Source organism: Dipteris shenzhenensis, chromosome 2 (genome assembly GCF_047967505.1).
Source record: "Dipteris shenzhenensis isolate YYH24624 ecotype China chromosome 2, Dip_SZ_1.0, whole genome shotgun sequence".
Classification (NCBI taxonomy): domain Eukaryota; kingdom Viridiplantae; phylum Streptophyta; class Polypodiopsida; order Gleicheniales; family Dipteridaceae; genus Dipteris; species Dipteris shenzhenensis.
Window position 1 is genome coordinate 5,006,096 of NC_141597.1, and position 8,844 is coordinate 5,014,939.

General features: G+C 49.4%; 1 protein-coding gene across 2 annotated transcripts in view; it reads left to right on the forward strand.

The window, feature by feature from the left end:
• The first annotated feature begins 7,882 nt into the window (after positions 1 to 7,882).
• The window catches only part of LOC147904263 (copper-transporting ATPase HMA5-like), a 43,664-nt gene continuing 42,702 nt past the window's right edge, over positions 7,883 to 8,844 (forward strand). For both annotated transcript variants that reach the window (XM_087385574.1, XM_087385590.1), the window contains exon 1: positions 7,883 to 8,134. The gene's annotated coding sequence lies outside the window, so the exon portion shown is untranslated. The remainder of the gene's footprint in view (positions 8,135 to 8,844) is intronic.

Here is an 8,844-nt window from a genome sequence, read left to right on the forward strand (position 1 = left end):
GACAGGTCATGCAGAATGGATGCAGGATAATGGATGCAGGATGCAAGGAAAATAGAAAGACCAGGATTTGTGGAGACTGGTGATGATACTACACATCCTATTGTGCAGATTGGTAAAATTCCTTTGTCTATATAGGATGGGAAAAAGAAATACCTGTCTGATGTATTTCATGTCCCGAATATCACCAAGAACCTAGTTTCTATTGGTCAAATGGTTCAGCAGGGCTTGCAAGTCAGATTTAATCCTCATGGATGCTTTGTTGAGGATATGAAAAATAACAGTCGCTTGATAGCAAAAGAAAGAAGAAGGGCAAGATGTTTACATTGGATGCAGACATGCCTGAATTGAGTGCAGCAATGTTTGCACATGGGACCGGTGTAGTTGCAGATATTGATCTCTGGCATAAATGCATTGGTCATGTTAATGTACAGCGACTTAAATCAATGCAAGCCCAAAATATTGTTGCAAGATTACCTAAATTCAAGGTTGCAGAAATGCACAAGGTATGTGAAGCATGTCAATTTGGAAAAACCAGGGAATCCCTTGTGGAGTGAAAATGTAGAAAACTCCTGCAGGCCAAGCCTTGCAAAAATGAGCATGCCTCTCAATAGTCACTCTAGAGCTTGGAGCTCCCATGCTCCCAGGTGGAGCATAAAGTGTAGATGATATCCTACCAAATGGCAACCAAGGTAGCTAAGGGTGGAATCAGATGCTCACCTATCACAAGATTGAGCAAGCCACCCAAATGTTCCATGCAATGATACTGGCTACCACCTCCCAAACACTGTACTCTAGAGGAGAAGGGGGAGCTGGGCTATCCAGGGGGACTGACTCATGGAGCGCTTTTCTCTTAATGCTCTAACCCTGTATTCGGTAGGCTAGGAGATCTCATCAATCTAGAACGTGTGTCCTCCCTTGGTCAACCAAGCCACCATCCCCTAGGTGTAGTCCCTCTGAAGACTCTACATACGGATCATGATCATGAGGGCTCTCATCCAGATCCTTGCTACTCTACGACAGCTCCAAAGGCAATGCGATCGTCTCTAGGAAACCAGCAGAGCAATTGCCTCTCCACTCGTTGCATTTGCTCCAACCACAGTCCGATGGGAAAACCTCCATGGGCAGCTAGCCAGAAGAAGTAGGATATGTTCCTCGGCTGCAAATTGAACCATAACTGCGTCCAAAACCTAGAACGAACTTTTTGGGGCACTCTCTGGGTCACCTAATGCCGCTCCCTGAAAGGGGTCCACCTCGAAGAGTCCATCTTAAGCCTCTTGCCAATACATGTGGTGTAGGAAAAGAAAGGCACCTCATACATCTTCTTGGCAAGGCCGCACCTAGAGGGCTAGAACCACTCTCCAGGATCCCACTAGACCTCCCTCAAGGGTCTACCCTCCCACAGCCAGAGGCACCATCTGGGGGCATCTTGCTCTGAGATACTAGTAGGGGTCAATGTGCCACTCCTTCCCCAAACGTCCCACCATGCTGATCGTCTACCAGTGAATCCCATCAAGACTCCCATCCATCTCAGTGTCTCTCTCAGTGAGCAGATGAAGTAGGCCTTCAGGTCCTACATGGAAGAAGCCGGGGTGGCATGCTGCCTCATTGCATCATCATCCTCAAGGGGACACTAGTCTGAGAAAACTGCCCCAACCAAATTTTGTCCCTCCAAATGTGAAATCCCTCCCACTAGGGCTCAGGGATGGCTAGGTCAATGTGTCTCATCCTCTGCCTTGCCCCTCAGAATAAATGCGCTATGGTGCCAAGCCTTGCCTTTGCCTCCATGGGTAATCTGGTCCATCTGCCAAAAGACCTGGCTGGACCACTATCCCACTGTGCCCAACCAATGCGAGTCCGCTGCCCAAGCATACGTCCCTCTTGATCTCGAAAGCATACATCGGAAAGGGGTGGAGATAATCTCCCAAACTGCAAACTCCACCCCTTTCCATAGGTTTCTTCATGGGCTATGAGGAGACACATGATATTCATGAGTGGGGGAGTGACTTTGGATTTAGATGGATACCATGGGGCTAGATAGTGAGGTACCTCGGTTGCCAGGTTGGTGATGACATTACAGTAGAGCAGTAGATCACCCCAATCCTTGAGAGTGTTTGGCGCAAGCTTTTGTACTAGAGCTCTTCCAAGCTCTCCCTAGCAGGTTGTGCCTTAGTGGCAAACCAAGTCCTTCTTGCCACAGCCAAACTCGCTATGGTGCCCTCAACATACAAGGCTGTGCCATCTGCAAACTCAGAGTCAAGCAGTTCCTCCTCCTACCTGATTGGGAGCCTCAACCCTGTGAGGTTTGCCACCTGTGATCTCAAGTAGTAGCCAAAGCTTCTGCCATGAACAAGAAGAGGAAGGGAGCGAGTGGAAAGCCCTGTTGAATCAAGCAAGAGAGAGGAAAGGCCTTGCTTGGGTGTCCTTTGATAAGCATCTGGTGAGAAACCCAATCTCCACATAGTACCCTCCAGGAAGGACCACTTCACCTTGTCGTAGGCCTTCTCAAAATCCAATAGAAGGACGGCTAGCAGCTATGACTCCTCCCTAGACAAATCCACTGCCTCCCAGAACATGAAGATGTTGTCCAAGATGCTGCGCTCCTAGACGAACCCTGTATGTGTGTCGTGGATGATGTCAATAAGATGGGGCTATAACCGCAAGCTCAAGGGATCTTGTATGCAATGCTAAGGAGAGTGATCGGTCTCCACTACCGGATGTCTAACCTATCTCCCCCTTTTGGGGTCAAACAAATCCACCCTCTGCTCAGGGAATGAGGGAGGCAGCCCATGTCAAAAATCTCCTAACATGCTAGTCGGAAAGGGGTGGAGATAATCTCCCAAAAGCTCCGCAAGAAGGCCAGAGTCAACAAGCCATCCTCTCCAGGACACTTCTGGGTTGGGAGAGCCTTGAGGGCGCTCCTCATTTGTGAAAGTCTCCTCCAATCTACTGCACAAATCTTGCGAGACTACTAACGGAACATGATCCCAAACTACCTCTCAGGCCACAATACCAGCCAGAGTCATCCTCTCTGTATGAAAAAGCTGGTTGTAAAAACATGTGGTTAGGTCTAATATCTCCCACGGGTCCATGTGCCTTGTGATCCTGTCCCCCTACTATACCGACCGGGCCCAGGAAGAGTGATAGGAGAACTCAGCCTGCCAAATCTCTGTGTCCTGGAGCTCTAGGCGACTGCTCTCAAACCTTTTTTCTAAGCCAATGAGAACCTGGGTCTTGCTCCCTGAGCCGCTTTATGGAGGCAAGGTCTCTCCCCCTGCTAGTGCTCCCGAAGAGTCCTCCGCCTAAGGGTGTGAGCCTGTAACTCCTCACTGTTCCTCTGGATCGCATCGGCCACCCACGAAGCCCAGCCCTCACATAGTGTCATCTCTGACTGCTCCCAAATCTCTGCTATGACCTGCTGGATCTTCTCGTCTTGCAAGAGGTCCTCTAGAATGTGGACCCCCTTTTGTGGGGAAGACCTCGGTGGGGATGATCTAAGTGAAGTACTTTCAGAGAGTGGTTTGACATCGTGGTACTTACCAGAATCCCGATAGAGTCGCCTCTGCGCAATTCCCAATCCCCATTGTAGAAATGGTCTAGTCTCTCAAGCCGTCCATCCTGTATCCTCTGTTCGAAAGAGAAGAGGAGGCTGTCATGTATCTATTGAAATCTAGCTCTCGCCACCACACGTCTCTGCCATTGCTGACCATGAAAATGAACTACTCCCAGGTGCTATGCTCTGTTGTTGGCATCTCAGAGGAGGCGTCACCCTGCTTATCTTCCCCAAACTCCAGGTTGTTGAAGTCCCCTCCAAAAATCTAGGAGTCTACATCCGGAAGACATTCTGACAGCCTCCTCTAAAAGGCCAAGCGGTGTTGTCTGCATGCTGGGGCATAGACATTCAAGATCCTAATCCTAGACTCTCTTGTCCTAAATCCCATCCAAACTTCCCGGGATAAGCTCGCCCTGATCGTAGACCCGTGGAGCGAAAGTCTGTGAGACCGAGATGCAAACCCCTCCGCTCCATCTTGCTGCAGGGGACCACTCCTCTAGGCCTCTCCCTAGGAGAAGGTGGTGTCACCGTCTAATGTCTGCTGCTGAGAACATATGCTCTTGAATCAAAATGATGTCCACTATCTGCCCTATGACTGCCCTCTGCAACTCCTCTTGGAGTATCAGGTAGTACTGCACTTGACTACAAGCATGGTCGTGGAGCCCGTGCACGTTCCAACTCACTATGGTCCAGCTCATGAGGATGGGGGTGCAGAGAACAAGGCTCTCCTGTGAGTGGGTGCTTGTTCCAGAAAGACTGCCTTATCTGACTTTTCCAGGGGTTTGGAGGGAAAATAGTCTGTGTCTATGCAATGACATACTAGGGTTACCGGCTTAATGCCGATCTTCCGTGCCCACTTCATCATGAAGGAGACTTCCAACCCGAGTAGCTCTGCACACTGCTAGAGGGGTCAGAAGTATGCCCACTCCACCTTTGCCTCAAGCGGCAATTTGATAACTCCTACCACCAAACCACACATCAGCTCCTCTCGCGTGAAGCTTTGCTAAAAATTCACCTCCGCACCATGGGCATACCAAAGGACCAGTCCTCGTGCTCCCATCCACTCCTCCATCATGCGTGAAATCTGATCTCCCATAATAGTGTCAAACACCTATGGGATCCACTTCTCCACCCCAGTGAAGGCAAACTGGAAACTCCAAACAGGGTGTGTGTGAGAGCCCACTGCACTGATCAAACCCCCCTTCTGCCTATATGACCATAGGCGTTACCTCCAGTGGTAAAGGATAAGAGTTTGGGATCCCCAGATAATTCCAGGGTCCCAACCTGCAAAAGTCTCGTGATAAGGGATGTCCAGGCTGGAGGTTGGGAGCTGCTGATCGGTAAGATGAGCCTTGTCCCCTTGGCTCCCTCCTTGAATAGGCCTGATGCCTATGATGAGGGAGAAGGGGATGTCATCTTACCCTTGCCTGCTGGCAGGGGTGTCAAAGTAGGGGATGGGAGGGAGGCTAAGGAACTCGCTACGGAGGTGGGGAGGGGGGAGGCGGGGAAGGGAGGAGGTGGGGGGGTGGAGGGGAGGGGGCGGGTGGTGAGAGTGATCATAGGGGGTTAGAAGGGGGCAAGGGGAACCTGGGGGGGGGGAGTGGAGGGGAAGAGGGGGAGGGAATTAGAGGGGAGGGGGAGGGGGGGGAATAGGGGCAACCTTAGGAACCCCTTGCTGATCAAGCTCGCTGGGGCTTTGCATCCACTCCTTCTCAACCGTTGCCTAGCCCCAGTGCCTCATCAAGAACTCCTGGGTTCGCTCTTGCTGATGCAAGGGTGGATGCGGTCACTAAACCTCCATGACGGGAGCATCATCTTGCTGTGGGCTGGGGCCCCTCCCACTAGGGGAGGTGGATCTCTACATAAGGGCTCTTGCTATGCTACTCCTCCGCAAGTGCCTTGTAGACAACCCTGTCCTCACTCTACGTCTGGCCCTTTGCCTACGGTGCTTGCGAGCCTGTTTGCTTGGTTTCTTTCTCTTTTTAACCTAGGTCCACTCCCCTTCTGAGGGGGTCACCCAGGGAGTTTGAGACTCCTGATGCTCCTGTTTGAGGGGGTGTTGGACTTTGGTTTGCTGACTCTGCCTACTCTGTGGGGGTGGGGGGGAGGCGCTCGGCCAAGGGCAATCTTTGGCTAGGTGACCCATCTGTCTACACCGAAGAAACTAGCCTGGTAGCCCAGAAATCTCCACTTGCTGGCAAAGTGTGCCCCCTTTGAGGCTCGCTAGGAGGACCAACTCTGGGAGGGACTCTAGGCTCTCGATCACCAGTCTTGATCCTAGGTACCCCGTCATCCGCTACAACTGAGGCGGTTGACTTTGGTGGAGAAGACTTGAGCACGGTACCAAATGCCCGACCAATGGAGGGGAGGATGGCTCGATACTCCTTTGGGAGCCCTGGGTAGCGAAGTGTAACCAAAAAATGGGAAACATGGTGTGTCTCGTGTCCATGTCCTCCACTGTAAAGCCATGGTACCACGGAAAGAGGTACACTAGATGCGGGCCAAGGAGAATGGGGCTCTACTCCATGAGTGTTGAGGCAGTGTCGGGGGAGCTCAAATGGATGAGGAATACGCCTCTTCCATAGATGGTGAACTCCTGGATGTGGTCACCCTCCAATGCCAAGCTCGCCTAGATCCACTCTCGCACTTGTCTCCGTGTAGGCATGAGGCCCACAATTCTGACCATGAGCGCCTTGTCCTGGAGGGACTGAACTGCCTGTTGTACTTGTTGCTGATCAGCTGGGGAAAGAAGAACCTTAATGACTGTGGGATTTGAGGGTGCTGCCATAGAGCCCCTCTGGCCAGACCAAGGGTCAACACCAAGATTTTCTTTCACCTTAACAAGCACAAATGCTCCTGCTATAGGGAGGAAGAGGAGACAAAAGGGGGGGTGAGGAAGAAGGATGTCTAAGGGGGAGGGGGAGGGGGAGGCAAAGGCGAGGCGTAGAGGCAGAGGAGAGAAGTGGAGAGGGTGGAAGGGAAGGTAAAAGGAAAGAAAGGGAAGAGAGAAAGAGGGAGAAGAGGTGGGCAATGGGAGGGGTGGGTGGAGGAGCAGTGACGGCGGGCTGTGGGGCAGGCAAGAGGTAGTGGGGCAACAGATCCGCAAGGATGGGGGGGAACTCGCCCGCTCAGCTCTTCCTACCTCCTACTGGGATCCCTATCACTTATCTTTTGCCTTATCACATTCTTTGGGGGATTTTGGCTCCATATGCACCAGGCCATTCAATGGAATGGCCATGTGAGTGAGGAACTATAAGTCTCCCACAAGTGTCTACCATGCCACCAGATTCTGTCCCAAAAACCACAAGCACTCCTTTGGGTGGATGGCGCAGGTGCCTGCATGATTACCGCCGCTTTGTCGTGGTCAATTGCAATGCCTTCTACACTGATGACATGACCAAACAAGCAGCCACTGCGGACCATGAATGCACACTTCATCGGGTTTAGGTTGGACACTTCCCAGTAGCGTCCGAAACATAGCCGTAGGTGTTTCAAGTGACTCGATCTTTCTCTGAACACACTGAGATCATCAAAAAAATTTGCATAAACTCCATCAAGTACGGTCAAAGCATCCTGATATGATTATAGCCATAGAACCCATCTAAAAAAGAATAGACCTCATGCCCTACCACCTCATCCAACATCAAATCCATGTAGGGAAGGGGAAATGGATCCGTCACTATTGTTGTATTCAACTTTCGGCAATCCATGGAAATCCATAGTTTCTTATTCTTTTTTGTTACAATGACAATTGGAGAAATTCACTCCAGATTTGCGATCGGCACTATGAATCCCACTTGAAGAATGTGCTCCAGTTTCACCTTAGGTTGGTAGTTTTTGTGCATAATACCTTCGATAGTCTCTACACTACTAGTGATCAAAACTACCTTTGATAGTCTCTACACTACTAGTGATCAAAACCTTGGGATAGGTGGTATGGGACCTAGAGGGACCTAGCTGAAGGCATTGATGTACCTCAATTTAAAAAAAAGTAAAGGCAATTGATTTTAATATAGGCAGGCTTATCTTATTTTAAAGGTAGGAAATTTGCATTGGAGTACCTTGATGATGACTGATTTTAATAAAGGCAGTTTAAAGAAAAGAAATGTGGAGGGGGACAAACGAGAAGAGGAGTGGAGTGGAATGAAAGGAAAGTGTGAGAATGTAATTGTAAGGAAGGTAATATTGGAATTAATTTAAATAAAAGGCGTGTGTTTCGAATTGCCATTATTTGATTAGAGTAATAAGCAAAAAGCCATTGACTTTGATATATTATATGCAGCTCCGCCAACTTCGAAGGTCACTCCCCAACTCACCGCCTTCCTTCCCATTTTGCGGTTTGGAATTTGACTTAGCAATCCCCATGTCGCATTTTTCTTAACATGCATGATTTCTGAAAGCCTACCGCCTCCATTACGAGTTCGCATATCAGTTTGTTAAGGCGGCGGGTGGCGGGACGGCCTGGGGTTTCTGAGAGATACAGAGTTGCTACACAGGCGCGCGTGCGACCACGCTTACTGTCCTACAGCTTATATTAACCACGAACCACAGCCACAATCGTGCTCTTTTCCGTTAACCTTCGAGGTTCAAACTAGCCACTTTCCCTCAAGTATATGCTTGTGCGTTTCAATGCTGAATGTATATTTTCGGACAAACATTCCCTTTCAGTAGCTTAGAACGTAAAGATGCCCAGCAGAAGCATAACATTTTCACAATAGCATGCGATCCATAGAGAAATCGTTCTGAATTTGTAAAATGATAACCCTCCACTGGGTAAAGCTGGGAAATCAGGCTTGATTGGTGTTTTGTAAAATTTTAAAGTCTAACTGTAATTCGGAGGTTCCTGCCTCCCTTTCACCAAATGTGCAATACTTTTAGCACTACCTCTAAATGCCTAGTTAGGACTTGGAACTTGATCCGTGATATCTTTCACACGTTTTTTTGTTTTTGGAAAAATCAGTGCTAGTGCTAAAGCTAATTTTTTGTTCATACTGATCGCTCCTATCGGCGGTCACAGAGTCTGCCATTAGTTTTCTCACTGACACTCGATCCTTTCTAATGTCCCTAATTTCAGCGAAGTAAAATGTTTCCCTTACCTATGCTAAGGAAAGAGGCTTTGTTTGAGAAATTGTTTACTTTCTCGCTCTCTACAACAATAAGCCATGTGGCGGTTCCCACACGCATTTATACTCAGTTGTTGGAAACCCTTACCAACCAGGTTTCAAAATGAACGCTGATCATTTTTCATCGGTTTTGTCAATTGGTGGAAATACTGGCGGTTGTGGTTCTCATAC